The 24,915-nt window shown below is 38.9% G+C and overlaps 1 protein-coding gene across 2 annotated transcripts in view; it reads right to left on the bottom strand.

The window, feature by feature from the left end:
• glis2b (GLIS family zinc finger 2b) overlaps positions 1-24,501 on the bottom strand; it is a 57,077-nt gene extending 32,576 nt beyond the window's left edge. For both annotated transcript variants that reach the window (XM_052131354.1, XM_052131355.1), the window contains exon 1: positions 23,722-24,501. The gene's annotated coding sequence lies outside the window, so the exon portion shown is untranslated. The remainder of the gene's footprint in view (positions 1-23,721) is intronic.
• Between the last annotated feature and the right edge of the window lie 414 nt (positions 24,502-24,915).

Below are 24,915 nucleotides of genomic sequence, written 5' to 3'. Positions count from 1 at the left end.
AAAACACATCTTTTTTTAGCACGAAAATGCGTCTGTCTGAATGGTTACTGGAAGAAATGCTTTAGCCAATAGATACATGAATGCTACTCATGCTCAGGAAAATAAAACAAATGCTTATTTAAAAGTCACCAGAATTGAACGATTTGGTGTTGTTTCTATGGGGGACCCCCTTAGATATAAGGTTAATCCTCAGATTTCTGTGTGTACCCTCAGATTAAATCCTGCAGGCATCCCTGACTGTACGTTATCGCTGCTGATGGCCGTGAATGCTAAGGATGACAATCCCTACACAGAGGCCATAGCGCATTTGAAGGGCCATTAAAAATAAAGCAGATGGCACTTTGAGTTCGGGCCGACATGGTGCACAGCGGGCATACTTTACATTTTGGGAGGTGCTGTCTTAAACTTGCAGTCATTTCCTGGATTCACATTTTCTAGAGTTTCCTTGACTAAAATAAATGAAACTTTGGCTTTCTTTTTCAACAACTGAAAAGCCCAAGCTGTATTCTTTTGGATGGCAAGAAACAAGTAAAGGGATAGTTCACCCAAAATGAACCCTCTGTCATCATAATGTCATCAAAGTGTTTACTCACCCTCATGTTGTTTCAAACATGTATGACTTCCATAAAATATATAAATAGTCAATATAATTTGAATCTGCCCATTTGATTCCTATTCTTAACTGAAGGTCGTCCAGAATATTATGTACAAATTTTAATCACAGTATGTCCACTGATTTAATGGCATGTATACATATACTTATATGATATAAGTAAATAATATCATACACGTAAATATTTGCCTAATTAACTCTATCCAAAAAAAAAAAACTATTTCTTGCAGGCTCTTTGAGTAAATATTAAGTATTGTAGCTAAAAGAGTAGTGTAGCTAAAAGAGTAGTGTAGCTAAAAGAGTAGTGTTGCTAAAAGAGTACTATAGCTAAAAGAGTAGTGTAGCTAAAAGAGTAGTGTTGCTAAAAGAGTACTATAGCTAAAAGAGTAGTGTTGCTAAAAGAGTAGTGTAGCAAAAAGAGTAGTGTAGCTAAAAGAGTAGTGTTGCTAAAAGAGTACTATAGCTAAAAGAGTAGTGTAGCTAAAAGAGTACTATAGCTAAAAGAGTAGTGTAGCTAAAAGAGTAGTGTTGCTAAAAGAGTACTATAGCTAAAAGAGTAGTGTTGCTAAAAGAGTAGTGTAGCAAAAAAGAGTAGTGTAGCTAAAAGAGTAGTGTTGCTAAAAGAGTACTATAGCTAAAAGAGTAGTGTAGCTAAAAGAGTACTATAGCTAAAAGAGTAGTGTAGCTAAAAGAGTAGTGTTGCTAAAAGAGTACTATAGCTAAAAGAGTAGTGTTGCTAAAAGAGTACTATAGCTAAAAGAGTAGTGTTGCTAAAAGAGTAGTGTAGCTAAAAGAGTAGTGTAGCTAAAAGAGTAGTGTTGCTAAAAGAGTACTATAGCTAAAAGAGTATTGTTGCTAAAAGAGTAGTGTTGCTAAAAGAGTACTATAGCTAAAAGAGTAGTGTAGCTAAAAGAGTAGTGTAGCTAAAAGAGTAGTGTTGCTAAAAGAGTACTATAGCTAAAAGAGTAGTGTTGCTAAAAGAGTACTATAGCTAAAAGAGTAGTGTAGCTAAAAGAGTAGTGTAGCTAAAAGAGTAGTGTTGCTAAAAGAGTACTATAGCTAAAAGAGTAGTGTAGCTAAAAGAGTAGTGTTGCTAAAAGAGTACTATAGCTAAAAGAGTAGTGTTGCTAAAAGAGTACTATAGCTAAAAGAGTAGTGTAGCTAAAAGAGTAGTGTTGCTAAAAGAGTACTATAGCTAAAAGAGTAGTGTAGCTAAAAGAGTAGTGTTGCTAAAAGAGTACTATAGCTAAAAGAGTAGTGTAGCTAAAAGAGTAGTGTTGCTAAAAGAGTACTATAGCTAAAAGAGTAGTGTAGCTAAAAGTGTAGTGTTGCTAAAAGAGTAGTGTAGCTAAAAAAGTAGTGTAGCTAAAAGAGTAGTGTTGCTAAAAGAGTAGTGTTGCTAAAAGAGTAGTGTAGCTAAAAGAGTAGTGTAGCTAAAAGAGTAGTGTTGCTAAAAGAGTACTATAGCTAAAAGAGTAGTGTTGCTAAAAGAGTAGTGTTGCTAAAAGAGTACTATAGCTAAAAGAGTACTATAGCTAAAAGCATAGTGTTGCTAAAAGAGTACTATAGCTAAAAGAGTAGTGTAGCTAAAAAAGTAGTGTAGCTAAAAGAGTAGTGTTGCTAAAAGAGTAGTGTTGCTAAAAGAGTAGTGTAGCTAAAAGAGTAGTGTAGCTAAAAGAGTAGTGTTGCTAAAAGAGTACTATAGCTAAAAGAGTAGTGTTGCTAAAAGAGTAGTGTTGCTAAAAGAGTACTATAGCTAAAAGAGTAGTGTAGCTAAAAGAGTAGTGTTGCTAAAAGAGTAGTGTTGCTAAAAGAGTACTATAGCTAAAAGAGTACTGTAGCTAAAAGAGTAGTGTAGCTAAAAGAGTAGTGTTGCTAAAAGAGTAGTGTTGCTAAAAGAGTAGTGTTGCAAAAAGAGTACTATAGCTAAAAGAGTAGTGTTGCTAAAAGAGTAGTGTTGCTAAAAGAGTAGTGTAGCTAAAAGAGTAGTGTTGCTAAAAGAGTAGTGTTGCTAAAAGAGTACTATAGCTAAAAGAGTAGTGTTGCTAAAAGAGTAGTGTTGCTAAAAGAGTACTATAGCTAAAAGAGTAGTGTAGCTAAAAGAGTAGTGTTGCTAAAAGAGTAGTGTTGCTAAAAGAGTACTATAGCTAAAAGAGTACTGTAGCTAAAAGAGTAGTGTAGCTAAAAGAGTAGTGTTGCTAAAAGAGTAGTGTTGCTAAAAGAGTACTGTAGCTAAAAGAGTAGTGTAGCTAAAAGAGTAGTGTTGCTAAAAGAGTAGTGTTGCTGAAAGAGTACTATAGCTAAAAGAGTAGTGTAGCTAAAAAAGTAGTGTTGCTAAAAGAGTAGTGTAGCAAAAAGAGTACTATAGCTAAAAGAGTAGTGTTGCTAAAAGAGTAGTGTAGCAAAAAGAGTAGTGTAGCTAAAAGAGTAGTGTAGCTAAAAGAGTACTATAGCTAAAAGAGTAGTGTAGCTAAAAAAGTAGTGTAGCAAAAAGAGTAGTGTAGCTAAAAGAGTAGTGTAGCAAAAAGAGTAGTGTAGCTAAAAGAGTAGTGTAGCTAAAACAGTAGTGTAGCTAAAAGAGTACTATAGCTAAAAGAGTAGTGTTGCTAAAAGAGTAGTGTAGCAAAAAGAGTAGTGTAGCTAAAAGAGTAGTGTAGCTAAAAGAGTAGTGTAGCTAAAAGCATAGTGTTGCTAAAAGCATAGTGTTGCTAAAAGAGTAGTGTTGCTAAAAGAGTAGTGTAGCTAAAAGCGTAGTGTTGCTAAAAGCATAGTGTTGCTAAAAGCGTAGTGTTGCTAAAAGAGTAGTGTAGCTAAAAGAGTAGTGTTGCTAAAAGAGTAGTGTAGCTAAAAGAGTAGTGTTGCTAAAAGCGTAGTGTTGCTAAAAGAGTAGTGTAGCTAAAAGAGTAGTGTAGCTAAAAGCGTGGTGTAGCTAAAAGCATAGTGTTGCTAAAAGAGTAGTGTAGCTAAAAGAGTAGTGTAGCTAAAAGAGTAGTGTAGCTAAAAGCATAGTGTTGCTAAAAGCATAGTGTTGCTAAAAGAGTAGTGTAGCTAAAAGAGTAGTGTAGCTAAAAGAGTAGTGTTGCTAAAAGAGTAGTGTAGCTAAAAGCGTAGTGTTGCTAAAAGCATAGTGTTGCTAAAAGTGTGGTGTTGCTAAAAGAGTAGTGTTGCTAAAAGCATAGTGTTGCTAAAAGTGTAGTGTTGCTAAAAGAGTAGTTTAACTGTAGTTCAACTACTTTAAGTTACGAGTAGATTGTAACTTGGGAGGTTTTGGGTAAAGTAGCTTCTTCAACACTAGTCATTACACATTGACGCAAGAACCAATTTTGACGCATGACGTTTTCAAAATAGCCGTCTTATTTGATTTCAGCGCTTTATTAATTATTTGATTCGAGAGTGAATAACAAATTACATTTGTTGCGTTCATCACACAAAGCTTCAGAAGACTTGGAAAATAGCGGATGACTCGTATCGACTACTTTTACCCTCCCTTTTTCAAGCTTCACAGACCAAAGTCACTATTCACTTGCATTATGGAAAATAACCCATGTGAAGACATATGACACTAAGGTGAGTAAACAAATAACACAATTTTAGTTGTTGGGTAAATAATACATTTAAACTTAAATGAACCGTAATTGAATGGGAGATGTGTCTCTTTGCAGCTTTGCCTCAGAGAGTTTCTGAGCTTTACACAAGATCTGCTGCTCCTGGTTTGTGGTATGTTGATGGACACTTGCAAACAAACTTGAAGGCTTCAAAGCCACATGTGGAGCAGGAGCTCTAGGAGAACACAGGGCGGGATTTTACATAATGTTACAGAATTACATGTTACATAAGAACATAATTTGTTGAAGAACATCACCAATAGGGTTATGTTAACTTGGCATGCCAGTGCTAAGATTTGAAGGAGGTGATCGATTAACCACACTGAGCACACAACTTATTTTAACTAATACTACCCGGGTTGGATTATGGACCTGGCACCGGATTCACTAAAGGAATTATGAATGTTTAGACATTTTACATATTTTAAGAATGTTTAGATATTTTTTTTTACAGGAAAATAAGACAAAATAGCCAACTGATTATAATTCCATGTAGTGTATTATCACATAAATACTTTTTGAGTCGACAGGCTTCTTTTAGTTTGCCACATTATGATAAAATGTGCAACATTTTTGTTCTGCTAAGATGTTTGATTGGTGTAATTCTCCTGTTCACACACATCCCTGAAATTTTTGACCAATGAGAACTCAGCTAGTAGAAGAATGTTGATGATTGGTTAAAACTTCTCATGGGTGTTGATTTGATGTCATATCCATTATTTATTTATTTTCCTAAATAAACAACATGATCACACGGGAAGTCGGCATGTTGTTTCCGAGAGTCCCAGTACCCAAGGATTGGCAACATTATGCTGAATCACAGACAAGCGCCATCTTTGCATCAGCTCCAGTGTGTTTACCCAGTACCGCCGCTCCCAATTAGCAGACTACGCAGTCTGCGTAGGGCACCAACTCCCTAGGGGGGCACCATCTTACCCTAGGAGGGCACCAGAAAGTCCCCCGGCTGCCCTTACTCACACGTTATATGTTATTCGAGGACCCGAAAGAAGTTGCGGAACACAAATGATCGCTTCACGCTAATATCACACGAAACAATTTGACATCAATTCTAACCCTGTGTTTATCTTCTTCTGCAAGTAGGTAGAGCTGCTGGCTGGAGACCTCCAAATGGGGGAGGAATCTCCAATAGAGGGTGGGGTTATTCCAAAAGGGGCGTGGTTACTCCAAAAGGGGGTTGTGCCAACTCCAAAAGTGGGGCATCACTTTCACTCATGGTTAAGGTTATGGAAAGGGTTAAATGGTCTGCACTTATATAGCGCTTTTTTAGAGGTTACCAAAGCGTTTAACACTGTGAATGTGTGTGTGAATGGGTGAATGGGACACACTCACACATCAATGACTGCAGAGCTGCCATGCAAGGTGCTAGCCTGCCATTGGGAGCAACTTGGAGTTCAGTGTCTTGCCCAAGGACACTTCGGCATGTGGAGTCGTGTGGGCCAGGAATCAAAGCGCCAACCCTGAGATTAGCAACCGACCCACTCTACCACCTGAGCTACAGCCACCTAGCCGGTTAGGTAAGAGTTTCCCCTATTTCTACAATGGCGGTTTGAAGGGGCCACCCCTTTTTGGTGCAATGCCTGCAGCATTACCCTTCTCTTCTCCTGTGGCACGACCGGAAGCATTTTGTCAACAGTATGGGAGACCTGAGTTCAGATGGCGCATTGAAACCGGGAAGTAATCACGTTTGCATAATCTGCGACGAGCGCGATTCGGAGGTTGTTTTTTTCCCTGTAACATTATATTTCCTCTGTACTGATGGTTTGGTTTAGATTTGAGTTTTGAGCTCAAAACTAGCTCCGAGGTGAATAAAACGTTACAAACTTTGATTTGTAGTAAAAAAAAGTATTTAAAAATTGAACAAAAAGGCAAAGGTACATGACTGTGTACTTAATGTCTTTGATAAAGTGAAGGAACTACAATCCCATGAAGCACTGCAAATGCAAATAGGTATAGGAACAATATGTTTAAAGTATACAGCAAAACAGCATATGCAAATATATAAGTAGTTTAGGAAGGACGAGAGAGCGACTTGATTCTCATATGCGACTCTCTTATTGGTGGTTTTTCTCCCTCAGCATCATGGGTAGTGTAGATCCTAACCAGGAAATCCACTATTTAAGACTATTTTTTAAACATTACGTTGATACAAAGTGGGCTAATGGCTTCAACAGAAGCATTTACCATCGATTAACAACCTCGGAGCTCAAGGTAAGTCTGTCTTTAAAAGTTTATAAGTAATAGTTAATGATGAAAACCCCTATGGAAAAATAATAATAATTGTTTGCACTCTATTGTATGACAGCCCTGGGTAATGCCATAACCCTTGCACTCGCCCATTGTTGCTGGCCTTCCAACCCTTTTCGTTTTCAAGCATCTGCACGCACACACACACACAAACACATTAATTTCTTTACGCCTCTGATCTGCTTTCCTTCTGTGGCTATGCCAGGCTCACTGTATGCCTGTGTTCTCTCGTTCATCTCACATGGGGCGCCTGTTTTCTCAAAGCGAGACCGCTCTCCCCTCAATACTCGCCCCCTCCAATGCCTGGCAGCCAGACAAGGTCAACATGACAGCATTTTTTCCTCCTCCTCTCTTTCTCTCACCCTTTATCTCTTGCCCAGCTCTCTCTCCTTGCCTTAGCTCAGCTGAGCGGCAGGCTCCTCCCAAACATGAAGGGCCCTTTCATCTTCTGTCTCCACAAGAGAGCAAACAAGGGCCAGGCAGAGAAAGACAGTAGGAGACGGGTACACCAAAAGGTAGAAATTGTATAGAGGTTAATCTTATGTGTTAGACGGATTGATAGATTGGTGTGCAATGTAAAGGTGCAGCAGATGGGATCAGAACAGTGTGCAATTCACTGCTAGGTTTGTCACGATACCAACATTTCTGTAGTCGTTATCAATACCAGGAAAATGTCACAATTCTCGAAACCGATTTCAATGCACAGCAAAAACGCATCAATAATGCATTATTTAAAAACTATAAAATGTAATGCTTGTCTAACACATCCTCATACATTTACACACTTATTCCAATGTGATTAGCTTCCATGGTAGCTCTCCTCACAGAGTGTTGGACTTTGGACTTGAAGTGTGCGATTCAATTCCAGCCACACACATAAGCTGAAACATGAGACCAAAGTGTCATGGAAGCAAATGAAACGATGTGCTTGTTTCAGAAAATGTGCTTTTCATTTCGCATTTATTTTTTTGACACTATCGGTTTGGTAAAGGACACCATTTCACTCGTTTTGGCGCCCCTTTCTGGACATTTCACTAAAAAACTGCAGCAAAACATGTAATAAAGCATGTAATTTCGTACTTGCAAAAATGTTACCATGGTCATATAATGTTCATGAGACCAGGCTGAAATAAATTAAGAGCATTGAGTGATTTTCTCTCTTTTTTTAAATTTATATTGTTTGATTAATATTAATGATCTTGTCCAACATACAGTGAGTATTTTAACCCTTATGGATTGGCCCCATTCACTACCATTGTAAGTGCCTCACTGTAACCCAGATTTTTGCTTGTTTTAAAGAAAAAAATTGAGCTTAACTTGTATTAAACACAGAATTTTCATTTAATGCTTCACCAAAACTGCCTTTTGACCAATAAATGCATTTTCAGTTTTGCGGGTTGGCTACTAACCGCAAGGTTGCTGGTTCGAATCCTGGCCCACATGACTCCACATGCCGAAGTGTCCTTGGGCAAGACACTGAACCCCAAGTTGCTCCCAATGGCAGGCTAGCACCTTGCACGGTGCATGAATGTGCATTGGTGTATGAATGTGTGTGTGAGTGGGTGAATGAGTCACAGTGTAAAGTGCTTTGAATACCGTAAATGTTAAAAAGGCGCTATACAAGTGCAGAACATTTACAACGAAGCACTGTGGTTGTAATTGATGTATCATTTAATTGATGTAGCACTTTGATATTTTTCATGGAAGTCAACTGTATGATTTCCAAACCACCATAGTCACATAAATTCCAAAAAACAAAGTAATACCTTGTTACTCTTTTGTAAGGGTAAATTCCCTTTTGTAAGGGTAACGTTTGCTGAAAAAGCAGTTCACAACCGATTTTCCTACCATAAAGTTAAAAAGATTATTTTTTCATCATGAATTGATTGGAACAGGGAAAAGTGGGCATGGAATACCAGAATGGAGTCGTGTGATTGGAGGGGAGGGGCTAAAAGTAGGGGGGATTTGTGAAGGAAACAGAAAGTTGTTTCAGAGGCGAAGCAAGTTATAACATTTGATGAAAGATTACAAACACAAACATTTATTATTTCTTTGAATAACACGCACTGGTGAATTGTAAAAAATGAAGTAAGGAATGATGCGACGGGAGCCAGGAGAGCAAAAATGCGAGGACAGAGTGCAACTACTGGACTGAGCTTCAAGCTTTTATAACCCTATGTATGTGAGTAACTTATCTAGGGTATGTGTGTGGAATGTGTGTGTTCAGCCAAGAGACTTGTTTTATCTAATCTCAGGCAAGATTTGCAAGGCATGTGACAACCCCTTCCTTGCTGGCACAAAAAGGTAAAAGTGCAACAAGAAATGCAGCCTAATCACTGAATACTTTCACAGTTCTTCACAAAAGCAAAATAGCATTTACCACATTTCCACCCTCGTGCTAATGAATAATATCACCAGTACCTCTTTTCTGTTATTGGAAGGAAAGGGGTAAAACTGCCACTTGAGGAAAACATTTTAGAAACAGCAAAGCATATTCATTCGTAGACAATCCATATAAAGAGACATATCATTAACGGTGGTATTAACAATTGTTCAAGTACTCTAAATAGGGAGCTGAACATGCCTGTCAGACAATTCTCAATTGTTGTGGCCAGTGGCATTGCCGAGGGTGGGCCGGGTCCGGGGAGGGTCTGGGCCCACCCAAATTAGACCCAGGTCCACCTCGAATATTAGAGATTATTCTTTGACTTCAAAAATATATTTATAAAATAGTTAAAAATGCATAATTTCTGAAAGTGTTCAAGAACTGTTTGAATGCACCGCTTCTCTGTTGTTTTGGGAGAAAAAATTGGCCCATCCATTTTTATTGAGGCCCAACCAAAAGTCATTTCCTGGCTACGCCCTTGGTTGTGGCCCAATCAATTGCAGGTGGCGGATTTGGCACCATGTCTCTCATATGTTTGATTAAATTTGTTATGTTGGAGGTATAGTCAGGTATGTAGAAACAGCATGATGTATTAATCATCTGACACACCCCTCCTTCTTTTGCAATAAGTATATCCAGGACCATTCTATTATTACAGGCTTATTTCATACATCTCATCAATGTTTATTAACCTTGTCATATGTACCATCACACATATATGTTTCTACAACAGCCAGTTGCATTACAAGCTGCCAGATTTAAATCGTCTTTCACGCCGACACATGCTACACTGGTCAAGCGTCTATAGTTTATATTCACTCAAAAAGTTACTCATATGTGTGTTTGTTTTTTAAAACACAGAATAAGTTTATTTGATATACATACATCTAAATCATCACCAAAGTAGCACCATAAAAAGTTTATAGTTCTTATACGCACAGTCAATACATCAAACGCGATCTTCATCCCATGCATGCTGCTATTTGTTTACATTAGTAGCGATTGTCACTCATCAAACAAACAACTATTCAAAGAGTCTTTTCAAGCACATAATAGGTTTATTTTATGCAAAAAAACAGCCTATTTATCACCAAAATACCAGGATAACCGTTCACGGCTTGTTTAAGCCATCATATCTAAACGTGATCTTCCCATGCATGCAGCCAAGTCTGCTTATTATTAGGTGCAGATGCGGTTTTCATTCACACAAACAGCAACTCAAACAGTCTTTTTAGGCATATAATTTGTTTATTTTCTATAACAGATGCCCAACTATCACAAAAGCACCACGATTACAGTTTACAACTCACAGTGAAAACATGCAGATCGAGTGCGATTATCTGATGTTCGCAGACAAGTCTGTTTACATTAGCACTTGCCTCACACACACACACACACACACACACACACACACACACACACACACACACACACAAAATGTCTGGGAAGTCAAACAGCACACATAGGCAAACCGGACTGCTGATGTTATTTGTTCAATTGTTTTTTACAGCTATAAAAACTAAATAAATAAAACATATATAGTACAACAGATATAGGGCATTTGTTCAATGCTGTGCATTGTCACATGCAAAAATAACTCACACCAGGGGGCACTGCAGGGGAATTTAGGCACTGCTAATGAAAAGGTTACGAAAGTAAATGGGTTCATTTTGATTTCTGTTGACTTTAGACCATCAATGACCTGTATTACAGTAAACAGAATTTCAGGTAATGCTTTAAAGCTTTTGCGATAGAAATGCATGCATCTTCAACTATGAATCTATTAAATGATCCGCTTATGATCCGTCTAATTCATGGTTGAGTAGACTGTGAAAGAGGGTTAGAATTTACTGTTGAATTTCCTGAAAGTACCAAAAGATTCCCATTCAGCTAAGTGCCAAAGTTAACAAAGATACGAGAGAGGTGGGATGTGGTATCTGGAAAAGATTTATATCCTCTGATCTCTTTATAATGAGGCGCAACACATGAACATTTAACTTTCTTTGGGCCTATGGAGCTCTTATTGTGTTGTGATGTACAACTTAAGAGGAACTTTGGGGAACTGGAGACCATGGAAAGTGGGAGGGAGACTCGGACTCTCGCACACATATTGACAGGAATGAATTTGCCCAGATAGGGAGCCAAACCCAGTCCAGACTTGAGAAAGTCTTGTTTCTCTACTGAAATATCCAACTCCCTAGTCACTACTTCCTGCTATTACTCTTTTTTTATACTTATACACTGCAGTCATATTCCCATATTGTGTTTCAGCTGCATTATTGTGGGTATACTGGAAGATTCAGGCTTAGCAAGTAAATAATAATATAAAGCAGCTGTGCTTCTGCTGGAGCTTTTGGCCTATTACGATACAGTGCAATGCTTACAGTTGGGAAACAATTGTACTGATGTGGCTCTGCGATTTGGAGTCATATGCATCAAAATATTCAAACTATTCTCTCGGTTTTTTAACTTTACCGTTTAGCCCGAAACATACTCTACGCAAGTAGATGAACGAAGCTGCTTCTAGATACATAATCACGATTTTGTGTGTTGTTGCATTCCAAAATCTTTTAACCCGCACTAATAATAACACAACACAAGAACACGTTGCATTCTCAACGTTGCCACAAGGGGCACTATAGCAAACATTAGTGTGAAATGTCTGCTTAAGTCAACTACTATAATAGCGGAGCAACAGTTTGAAGCAGGGCTGGACTGGTAATCTGGCATACCGGCATTTTCCCGGTGGTCCGATGCACTTTGGGGCCAATCAGGGTCGGACTGGCCATCGGGAGAACCGAGCTGGCTGGTGGGTCAGCCGCGAAATGGGCCGAGATAAGGTAAATGAGCCGCCGCATTATGCAGAACGGACCACAAAACAGTAGCGGACAGCAGAATAGAAAAGGACTGCGGACCCGCCACCAACTTTTGGGCCAGTTGCTATGTAAAATCCTGGGCCGATTTCTCTTCCCAGTCCAGCCCTGGTTTGAAGAGAATATTATTGATGAGCAGGTAAGGTAAAGTCAATAAACCTGAATTATAAAACATCCATTTTAATGCCGCAGACTTTTGAGGGTAACTCTATTGCCCCCTTGTGAACTGAGGTTTGTTACCGCCAAAGTAATGAGAGAATGGACGTTAGTATGTCCAACCGGACCACTAGTAAGCAATGTATGTTTATGGCCTTAGTGGTCATTTTTACATACATTTTCTTACATAGTCACAATTTATATAATTTATACTTGTCTACAAAACTAATCTCAAACATTTTAACTCAGCCAATTAATCTGCCTAGCCAATATATATATATATATATATATATATATATATATATATATATATATATATATCATATTTTCAAATTCAGAACTTTTCATCTAATTACTTCTTTTCAGTTTCACTTCCAGTTGTGTCACATTTTGCTATTCGAACTTCCTCCCATTGTGTTGCAGTGATTTTAAGGAGAAAGTGAAAGATCTAAAGGCAGAAAAGAAGCCAGGGAAAGTGGAAATAAGTGGAAGAAAGGAGGGACGTGAGCCTTGAGTACACAGAACTCTGTCTGTGTTTATTTTGGAGATTTTGCAGTCATAGTCCAGGCCATAAGCAGCAATGTGACGCATGGACGGGTGGTGTAGACCATCTATGAGAGTAGATGGACCCTGAAGGTGCCGAGGGGGTGAGAGAGGGGTCCTCGGACCGGGGTGGGACCAGCCTCAGCGCAACAGGGAGGACGTGAGTGAAACGTTCCAAGAGGAAACGGTGAGGCCATGCTGTGATTAGTGGTCGCAGTTTAACTGCAGAAAAATGCATGATCCAAGCCCAGCGAGAGAGGGTGGTTTTCACTGGTCTCATCTAGCCCGTATGAGTCAAAACTCTCTCTGCGCTCATATCAGCTTTATTTGTGCAGCTCTGTTCTGCACAACTGTATTTAAAACTGTGTATTGTGGCATTTACAAGTTTAAAATAAGTCAAGTGTGAAAATGTCTACATTTGTATTTCTGTGAGATATATATATATATATAGGCGTCAGACAGACACTTTTGGTGCGTCTCACTTTGGTTGTGTCACAAACATACTGTTTGAGGTCACTGTGTCAAGTTTAACATAGTTTGAAACTTAGAAAAACACATCTTGAGATCCCTGTGTTAAGATATGCGCTCCATCAAGCTGTGTTTGAACCTAAAAAGTGTTGGATGTGTCTCGTTTGGAAGGCTGCGTGCTAGGTAGGACGCTTCCTTCGAAGGCTGCAGTATACCGAGTGTCCTCCTTTAAACAAGCCTCGGCCTTCGTAGGACAAACGGAAACGTAACGTAACATGGTTGCTATGACAGTAAGCCACTCTTTAACAACTTGGGAATTTACATTACTTGCGTTTGAACGTTTACGGGCAAATTGGCGTAATTTTTTTGAGACATTATCGTTGCAAGCAAAGAATTGTCGGTTGTGAGTGCCCATGAAGGATACACCTCATGCATCATCCGAATTCCTGTGAAATTAGGGCGCATTCGAAGGCTGCATTCAAAGTGTCCTAATTGCTTTTATGAAACGAGACAGCCTTGATGAGGTATGCGGCCGACAAATGCGACCTCCGGAGGATGCAGCCTTCCAAACAAGACACAGCCGTTGTCTGCTGTCAGAAAGTGTGGTTTGTTCACTGTATAAGATGCAGCTGGAGTTTCACTTACTGCCCCCTGGAGAAAACAAGTGGTACTTCAGCTTGAACTGCTCCGATGGTAGAAATATTCCTTATTAATTTATGGGGACATGATTAATTGCATTAATACTTTTAAAGCATTATTTTTTTTTTATAATTAATCACATTAAATTACCACGTTTAATCAACAGCCCTAAAAAAATAAAAAATAATATTTCATAGGCCAGAAACATACTCTATGCCAGCATGTGTATGCAGATGTGAATGCTTGTCCAGTGCTTTACCAATGTGCAGTCCAGTCGAACTTACATAACGTTCACTCTTGCATTACTGTGCAGTAACCATCCTCAGAACTCAAGGGGCGACAGAGTTACCTTCAAGATTTGTGCCGTAAAACTGGATGTGTAATTCAGGTAAGTTGCGATAAATATACAGTACTGGGCAAACGTCTTAGGCACATAAGATGTTTCACAAAAGCATTTGTCTTAAGATGGACGTTTGTGTGTCAATAGGAAATATAAATGTTAGACTCCCAAATATTACTTTTGCATATAGAAAAGATTAGAATAGAAGAACAGGGAGCCCTGCAACAGATGTCATGTTCCCCACAGAGACCCCCACTGAACATCGAGTCAGTCTGAGATTACATATAGAAATAAAAGCAATTGAGACAACCGAAATAGACAGAAGAACTGTGGAGTATCTCCAAGAAGGTGGATCATCCTATCTGCCAACAACCAAGAAAGTCCAGGTGTATCTAGATTCAACCAATCTTGGAGAATTGGTGTTGTTTTAAAGGCAAAGGTGGTCACACCGAATACTGATTTAACTTTGTTGATGTTTACTGGACTTTGTATGACATTAATTGATAAATGAAAACTATATATGGCATTAGTATTGAAGACATTTTCCACAAATGCCAAAAACTTGTGCACAGTACTGTATGTTCTCTTCAAACTTCACCAGCTTCGCCATGACAGCAGTTGAGTTGAAAGAGAAAACTCAATGTAGAAGTGAACAGTTTGCTCTAATACCAGTTTCAACATTGATTTTTCAATGTCAACTACTGTAATAGCAATAGCGCCCCTTGTGGCAAGCGCCTGCGTTCACGTACTTGCATAGAATATGTTTCGCACTTAAAGCAGCACTAACACAGATTTCGTTCTTTCACATTGCGTTACTGTTTGTACACCACAGTTTTACCTCTACTATTCTTCATCCTCACTTTGTCAGCTGTTCCGGTAGTCGAATTCTTACCAGATTCTCAAACGCTGCGATCATAATCATTTCAGTAAGGTATTTACATTTTTAGACTGTTAAATTATCAGCCAAACTGACCTCCCCAAACTCCCCTCCACATTTTAGCAAATGTTCAACATGTATTCCTAAGCTGGCCGTCAGTTATCCTAAAGGCAGAAATCTCAGCTAAACTGGACTTTCAGACACATCAAATTCCCATCACAGAGATCTTCTCATACACTCAATTCTCTTCTATTGCAGAGCTCTACTGAGATTGTACATTTAGCCAATTATGAGGCATGTTTGCAAGGGTTGTAATAACTTTAAAATACTTAACGTCTTCTAAACACCACACACAGCAAACTACTTAGTACTACTAGATTGTTGCACTCTTGATAAGGAAGTGTCATGGGCCTCAGTCCCTTTATTTCTTCTCTCCGTTTGGCCCCACATGTCAGTTCAGTCCAGATTGGGGCCCCTTTTTAGTGACTGAGCATTAGAGAGTGTAATGATTCACAGAAGCTCTTCAGGGTGGGTCACATTTGGCTTCTGATTCTGAGCATAGAGAGGAACAAGCAGCATATTCAGTCGCCAGACCCCTCAGAAGTACGCCAAAATCTCAGTGTGCTGAGATCAGATTTCAAAAACTTCTAGAAGTGCAGCAGTTTCACATTATAAGAAATGTACATGAGCCAGTATTCGCAAATGTAGTGAGAGGGTTTTCTTTTCAATATTTCTTTATAGGCACGACGAGTGCAGTTTTCTGTCCTGAGCTGACGCATTTCCGATTGATACAGGATGTTTAGGTAGGACATATCGAAGGCAACTTCCTTTAAAAAAACAACCAAAAAAGCCAATAGGCTTTTCACGATTCTTCACACCCATGTATCACGATTTGTTACTTTGTCTGCTGCGTACATACAGTATTAGAGGCGGGACATTCTCATTCTAGAGTGCATTTGATTGGACCAAATTCTGTGTAGTGCAACATGAGTCATCAATAGGCCTATTTTTTGTCAGTATTTTCTCAAAAACAAATCCTGTGAATTTTAAATGTGTCTCTATCTGCTAAAAGATCCTTTTGTCAACTTTTAGAAGTGCATCAAAGCTAACAAGCAAGAACTAAAAGCCACAAGACTCAGATATTGATTTCATGGAGTTTTAAAGCACATTGTGAAACACAGAGTCCTATTGCAGAGCTGTCGGTACGCACCATGAAAACACAAGTCAAAGCCAGCATGCACAGCTGGAAGAGCACATTCGATGAAGCGAGGACTCACGGCAATAATATGCAATGTTTGTACAGCAGCATGAGGCACAAAGCTGTGCACATACACACACACATAAGATGGACATTATCCACTCCACGGGTCTGGATTTGGCCAGGCAGGGCGTACAAAGGACATCTGGCCAGTTTGGGTCACTTTAGTGCAGGGATTCTTAAATGTTTTCAGTTGGCAGACTATATTTGCACATTTGCGATATTTTCAGCCCTGTCTCATGAACATTACGTGACCATGGCAGCACTAAATTACGTGCTTCATTACATATTTTGCTGCCATTTCCCAGTAAAATGTCCAGCGGGGGGTGCCAAAAGTGGAGAAATGGTGTAGTAATCAGACGCGGTTTTTAAGGTGAATGTTAAATGGCATTATTAATGAGAAAAGTGTACTTCCGTAACCTAAAACTTTCACCTAAACCTAACCGATAGTGTCCTGAAGCAAATGAGAGGTAAACATTTTTACCCTAACCACTTATCAGTGGTTCTCAATTTGTTTGGGTCACGCCCCCCTTTGAAGAAAAACTAAATTATTTATTGTTTACTGAAAAAATGCTTTTAAAAGATTCAAGTACATTTACATTCATCTTCATTTGACAATTTTTTTTTTTTAATTTAAAATACAATGCAAACTGAATGGTTACACTTCACTCCAGGCAGATCAGAAAACTGAATTCTCCATTCATCCGCATTTAACTACCAGAAAGTTTTATATCTCATTGGAGACAATTTTACTCTAGAATAGTTATTTTTTTTATAAAAATTGATAATTGCAAGGATTCATAGCTATGAATGGAAATCAGCTTCAGCAGTCTCTGAACAAGACTTTTAAAATCCTCATCCAGTAATAATAAATGACTGTTGATTGTCGCATCCTAGCCAATGCTGAAAAATGTAACACGTATCACGTGACAGTGCTGTCTATGCACTATTTCGGTCACCGTCAGAACCTCTAGACAATAATTAACACCAGATTAATGATACTGATAATCTTTAATAAAAAATGATCTTTACGCCATCATTTACTCACCCTCATCATTCAAAATCAGTATTAGTTTATCATAAACCAACGCCTAAACCTAACCGATTGTGTCCTAAAAGCAAATGAGAGGTAACCATCCTTACCATAAACCAACACCTAAACCTAACTGATAGTGTTCTAAAGCAAATGAGAGGTAACCATCCTTACCATAAACCAACACCTAAACCTAACCGATTGTGTCCTAAAAGCAAATGAGAGGTAAACATCCATACCATAAACCAACACCTAAACCTAACCGATTGTGTCCTAAAAGCAAATGAGAGGTAATCATCCTTACCATAAACCAACACCTAAACCTAACCGATTGTGTCCTAAAAGCAAATGAGAGGTAACCATCCTTACCATAAACCAACGCCTAAACCTAACCGATTGTGTCCTAAAAGCAAATGAGAGGTAACTATCCTTACCATAAACCAACGCCTAAACCTAACCGATTGTGTCCTAAAAGCAAATGAGAGGTAACCATCCTTACCATAAACCAACGCCTAAACCTAACCGATTGTGTCCTAAAAGCAAATGAGAGGTAACCATCCTTACCATAAACCAACACCTAAACCTAACCGATAGTGTCCTAAAGCAAATGAGAGGTAACCATCCTTACCATAAACCAACACCTAAACCTAACCGACTGTGTCCTAAAAGCAAATGAGAGGTAACCATCCTTACCATAAACCAACGCCTAAACCTAACCGATTGTGTCCTAAAAGCAAATGAGAGGTAACCATCCTTACCATAAACCAACACCTAAACCTATCCGATTGTGTCCTAAAGCAAATGAGAGGTAAACATCCTTACCATAAACCAATGCCTAAACCTAACCGATGGTGTCCTAAAGCAAATGAGAGGTAACCATCCTTACCATAAACCAACACCTAAACCTAACCGATAGTGTCCTAAAGCAAATGAGAGGTAACCATCCTTACCATAAACCAACACCTAAACCTAACCGATAGTGTCCTAAAGCAAATGAGAGGTAACCATCCTTACCATAAACCAACACCTAAACCTAATGGATTGTGTCCTAAAAGCAAATGAGAGGTAAACATCCTTACCCTAAACCAACGCCTAAACCTAACCGATAGTGTCCTAAAAGCAAATGAGAGGTAACCATCCTTACCATAAACCAACACCTAAACCTAACCGATTGTGTCCTAAAAGCAAATGAGAGGTAAACATCCTTACCATAAACCAACGCCTAAACCTAACCGATTGTGTCCTAAAAGCAAATGAGAGGTAACCATCCTTACCATAAACCAACACCTAAACCTAACCGATAGTGTCCTAAAGCAAATGAGAGGTAACCATCCTTACCATAAACCAACACCTAAACCTAACCGATAGTGTCCTAAAGCAAATGAGAGGTAACCATCCTTACCATAAACCAACACCTAAACCTAATCGATTGTGTCCTAAAAGCAAATGAGAGGTAAACATCCTTACCCTAAACCAACACCTAAACCTAACCGATAGTGTCCTAAAACAAATGAGAGGTAAACATCCTTACCCTAAACCAACACCTAAACCTAACCGATAGTGTCCTAAAACAAATGAGAGGTAACCATCCTTACCCTAAACCAACACCTAAACCTAACTGATAGTGTCCTAAAAGCAAATGAGAGGTAACCACCCTTACCATAAACCAACACCTAAACCTAACTGATAGTGTCCTAAAAGCAAATGAGAGGTAAACATCCTTACCATAAACCAACACCTAAACCTAACTGATAGTGTCCTAAAAGCAAATGAGAGGTAAACATCCTTACCATAAACCAACACCTAAACCTAACCGATAGAGTCCTAAAAAAATGAGAGGTAAACATCCTTACCATAAACCAACGCCTAAACCTAACCGATAGTGTCCTAAAGCAAATGAGAGGTAAACATCCTTACCATAAACCAACACCTAAACCTAATCGATTGTGTCCTAAAAGCAAATGAGAGGTAAACATCCTTACCATAAACCAACGCCTAAACCAACACCTAAACCTAATCGATTGTGTCCTAAAAGCAAATGAGAGGTAAACATCCTTACCATAAACCAACGCCTAAACCTAACCGATAGTGTCCTAAAGCAAATGAGAGGTAACCATCCTTACCATAAACCAACACCTAAACCTAACCGATAGTGTCCTAAAAGCAAATGAGAGGTAACCATCCTTACCATAAACCAACACCTAAACCTAACCGATAGTGTCCTAAAGCAAATGAGAGGTAACCATCCTTACCATAAACCAACACATAAACCTAACCGATAGTGTCCTAAAGCAAATGTGAGGTAAACATCCTTATCCTAAACCAACACCTAAACCTAACCGATAGTGTCCTAAAGCAAATGAGAGGTAACCATCCTTACCATAAACCAACACCTAAACCTAATCGATTGTGTCCTAAAAGCAAATGAGAGGTAAACATATTTACCATAAACCAACACCTAAACCTAACCGATAGAGTCCTAAAAGCAAATGAGAGGTAAACATCCTTACCATAAACCAACACCTAAACCTAACCGATAGTGTCCTAAAGCAAATGAGAGGTAACCATCCTTACCCTAAACCAACACCTAAACCTAACCGATAGTGTCCTAAAACAAATGAGAGGTAACCATCCTTACCCTAAACCAACACCTAAACCTAACTGATAGTGTCCTAAAAGCAAATGAGAGGTAACCATCCTTACCCTAAACCAACACCTAAACCTAACCAATAGTGTCCTAAAGAAAATTAGAGGTAACCATCCTTACCCTAAACCAACACCTAAACCTAACCAATATTTTCCTAAAGCAAATGAGAGGTAAACATCCTTACCATAAACCAACACCTAAACCTAACCGATTGTGTCCTAAAGCAAATGAGAGGTAACCATCCTTACCATAAACCAACGCCTAAACCTAACCGATAGTGTCCTAAAGCAAATGAGAGGTAACCACCCTTACCATAAACCAACACCTAAACCTATCCGATAGTGTCCTAAAAGCAAATGAGAGGTAACCATCCTTACCATAAACCAACACCTAAACCTAACCGATTGTGTCCTAATGCAAATGAGAGGTAACCATCCTTACCATAAACCAACGCCTAAACCTAACCGATAGTGTCCTAAAGCAAATGAGAGGTAACCATCCTTACCATAAACCAACACCTAAACCTATCCGATAGTGTCCTAAAGCAAATGAGAGGTAAACATCCTTACCATAAACCAACACCTAAACCTAACCGATTGTGTCCTAAAGCAAATGAGAGGTAACCATCCTTACCATAAACCAACACCTAAACCTAACCGATAGTGTCCTAAAGCAAATGAGAGGTAACCATCCTTACCATAAACCAACGCCTAAACCTAACCGATTGTGTCCTAAAGCAAATGAGAGGTAACCATCCTTACCATAAACCAACACCTAAACCTAACCGATAGTGTCCTAAAGCAAATGAGAGGTAAACATCCTTACCATAAACCAACACCTAAACCTAACCGATTGTGTCCTAAAGCAAATGAGAGGTAACCATCCTTACCACAAACCAACGCCTAAACCTAACCGATTGTGTCCTAAAGTAAATGAGAGGTAACCACCCTTACTATAAACCAACACCTAAACCTAACCGATAGTGTCCTAAAAGCAAATGAGAGGTAAACATCCTTACCATAAACCAACACCTAAACCTAACCGATAGTGTCCAAAAGCAAATGAGAGGTAAACATCCTTACCATAAACCAACACCTAAACCTAACCGATAGTGTCCAAAAGCAAATGAGAGATAAACATCCTTACCATAAACCAACACCTAAACCTAAACCTAATCGATTGCTCTCGAAAGCCATTGTTCTCATGATTTGGGTGAAAGTCAACAAAATGCACAGTTGTTGAAGCGCCTTGTGTTCTTTTTTTTTACCAGAAAACTGTAGAGAAACATAGAACACGGCACGTAAAAGTTTGCAAAATGTAGTTATACTGTATTCAAATTAATTCTAGGAGACTAGGTTGGCTTTTTTCCTGAACCATCTATAGACTTACACTTATTTTGTTTCTATTATGTTTGTGCATAATGGCTCATTTGAAACAGGTGCAGACAATCAACAAGATGAGTACTAAACAAGGAGGCGTGGCAAGAAGGCAGGGTAAGGAGAGCACATGGCAGAGAGAAAACACAACAGAGCCATGCGCTCAAACGCAAGACAAAACAAACACATTCACAGACAACAGAAAGGAGAGGGCTGTCAGGTATCACACGATCAATCTTTTACTTTAAAGTTTACTTCAGTTTTGGTTGTGTTGTGTATTATATCTGTTAAATAAATAGCAATTGAACTGCATAGTTTTTCAATATGTACCAAATCATAATTTGCGATAATACAAAAAGACATTATAACTGAAATATACCCAAATGACTCGGAAATCAGAATCTAATCAAATCGGGAAATCTGTATCAATCCCCAGCCCTATTGTACAATCTAATTCAATGTGTTTTTCACTGATCCTGTCTTGAATCACAATCTATCATTTTAAAACAGCTGTTTTGTTCTTATTTCTTTGAAAATGATCTAGATTGTTAGTTTTAGCTATTGAACCCAAATGAGCCAGACACATAACTGTGAGAATGTTATTGAAGTGAGACAACACACTTTTATCTTAAAATGAATGTCACCACAATCGGTTTATTCATCGTTATGACTGATTATTTGATTAATTGAATTCTATGTTGCATTTTGTCAATTATAATAATTTATTTAGCACTATTAGTTTTTTTAAATCAGCCAATCAATGCGAGTTTGGAATCCATCATGGACAACTGTTTGAGAATCACATTTTTAGTGAGATCTTAATGTGTTCAAATGCATTTATAATAAATATCACAATGCAAAAGATTTAGATTTGGATGTCAATTAAGCATGTTCGTTACAGGTTTGGAGAAATTCACTCTAATGATTACATAAAAACAGGTAGTCTGTCAAAGCAAGGGAGGGAGAGGTCACAAAGAGCTTTTCGGCTTTGGCAGCACTTTGGCGAACCGGAGAATCAGAATTAAAAGCAAAAACGAATTCCTGCTGGGTCCATTTGTGGTCGAATCGTTCTGTCACAGTTTGCTTAGCAGGAAGAAGGACCCAAGCGCAGGAATGGGTTTAAGTAAATATTTTAATTTAAACAACAGAAAACACACAGGCAACTCAAATCTCTTACAGGGGAGAGAAAACTAATGAAATATATTATTATATATTAATAATATATTCAATATTCTGCAGCGTTTTTGTCCCCATCTGCAAGCTGCCACTTCTCTCAGTTGATTAACTATGTCCTGGCAGGCATCTTCTTTATCAATGGCCCCATGTGTACTAGCCAATAAGGACAGGCTCTGTTCCAAACCACATCTCAATGTGCTCACAATTAAGCATGGGGACACTGGAATTGCCTAATTGGATGATGCCACTGACTCACCCTCTTGTTCTTTCAAAATGACTTTCTTCCATGGAACATAAAGGGAGTTGTTTATAGCAGAATGTACAAGCTGCTCTTTTCCATTCAATGAAAGTGAATGGTGACTGAGACTGTCAAGATTTTCAAGGCAAATGAATAATGATCGACCTGCACAAAGCTATATGGCTTCAAAAGACTTGAATGTAGCGCACAAGTCATATGGACAACTTTTATGGTACAGGTAGGCTTATACATTGTTTTTTCCAATTAATCGTGTCGATAGTTGCTTTCTGGAAATGTAAGCGCAGCGTAGTTCTAGCAGGAAGACAAGCAGCTGTACATCATCACACCATTAGCTGGGTAATTCCCAGCCAATCACATGTAAGCCATTGCTTTATAAGTCTGCTCACAATAAATCACATTGCTGTTTCAGTGTGCTAACACTGCAACCTCCACCACCCCACCAGCACAGGTTTAGTCCCGTACTGCACGGGGGAATACTCCTCGCCCCTGCCTCCTATCTCCGGCAGGATATGACGGTTCCGAGTACAACTTCTTCGGAGCGCCAGACGGGGCTTACGCCAAAGAGAGACATTACTATTCTGTTTTATATTCATCAAATAAATGTCATCTTAAATGTGCTAGAACTATCGTTATCGACGAAAATCAACGGCAATAGTTTTTTTTATTATTATTCCACATTTTTTCAATTAATATAAATGCTTCATATATATATATATATATATATATATATATATATATATATATATATGAAGCACTAAATCTAGTGACTAAATCTATAGTCTATAAAAAGTTACATTTTGTAAATCAGAATCAGAATGAGCTTAATTGCCAAGTATGTTTCCACATACAAGGAATTTACTAGATTTTCTCAGTGCAATCTGTTACTTTGAGATCTCCTACATGCTTTCAGACAGTTACAACATTGGTGGAAATTGGTGGAAACACAGTTTCTCAACTTCTGTACTTACTATAGGTGCCAACTCCTCAAAAATAACAAAAACAAGGCTGAAACTGGGCATAAACTGGCAGCACACTCTTGGAAAATAGGTCAGGGTTTTTACGCAACCCGAACTGACTGTGCTCAAAGGACAAACACTAAAAATGCAAGTTTGCATTGACACATATCCCCCAAAATCTGGCATGTATATGCACCCAAGAGCAATGATGCAAGCTTGCTGTGCCATTTGAGTTCATTAGACTGGCTTACCTTCAGAAAAACCTCGTGGATGTGTTATGAGGCACTGGTCTCCACCTTTAACTTTCCAGGGACAATGATTGATCCAATTCCTTTTAATTGCAAAATATAGAGTCAGTTTTAAGGAAGTCCTTCCAGGTTATATAAATGGAGAAAGAGCTATAAGACACTGTCACCAGTGGCTGAATAATCTAATGCAGTCTGTAAGCAAGCAGACCCGTTGTCGGTATACATGTGACAGTGTAACTAAAAACAAAAAAATACAAAAATACAAAATGAGAGTGAATTCGACAGATCGATAGTTTATGTTAGTTTTAGACCATGAGAATATTGCAATGAGTCAGAAACCCGTTAAATGAGCGTCAACACCAAGTACAGTGTCCGTAATGTTATTATCGATGCTGGAATGAAAGATTAAAAACTATGCTCATAAAAAAATATAAAAAAAATAACAATATGTCGTAGTGGATTATAGTGATCGTTGTCTTGACATCAATGTGCATCGCTTGCTCGCGACGCTGGTCCAGAGAGGGGTTTAATGGGTGGTCGTGCGCAAAGCCGATGGAGAGGAGACGTCCCGCTTTTCAGCTTCGTGTCCGGATCGTGTCTCCGTGTCGGGTTCGGTATATTTTAAAAGTCGTTTCCTGTCCAGGGGCCTGAATATTGTCCGTGGAGACAGTGAGTGGTGAGGTGGGTCTCCAGCAGCACCCTGGACGCAAGCCTGTCCGTGTCTCCCTCTCCTCTCCTCGGGCGCAGCGAGCGCGGGCGCAGGGGATCTGCCAGCTAAGCGCATGTGTGCTGCTCCGCCCCATCCAGCGATGAGGAAGGCCGAGCTGGGCTCACATCCAAACAAACTCCCCTCCCTCTCTCCCGTCAGCTCGCTCAAGGTTTTTTATAGGCTTGGTAATAAAGCTTAACATTGCCAAAGTATCAAGAAACATTACCTTTCGGAGACCCTCTTAGCGAGCCTAAGAGCCATTCATTTTTGTCCTATAGTGGCCATTGGTTTAATTAACTTCTCTGGGATCATACATGCTACTATTTAAAGTCCGAGTGTATCTTAAAGAGGACATCCTGGACTTTTCTGTGATGTCTACAATTAAGATAATAATAGGGTTTTTTAATAGAACAGAATAGAATAGAATGTATATTTACTCCATGCCAACGGGTACCCCCACACCAAGAATGGCCCACATTCGCCCATAG

Source organism: Xyrauchen texanus, chromosome 8 (assembly GCF_025860055.1).
Source record: "Xyrauchen texanus isolate HMW12.3.18 chromosome 8, RBS_HiC_50CHRs, whole genome shotgun sequence".
NCBI classification, from domain to species: Eukaryota; Metazoa; Chordata; class Actinopteri; order Cypriniformes; family Catostomidae; genus Xyrauchen; species Xyrauchen texanus.
Note: the sequence above shows the minus strand (reverse complement) of the source record. Positions and strands in the feature narration are given on the sequence as shown.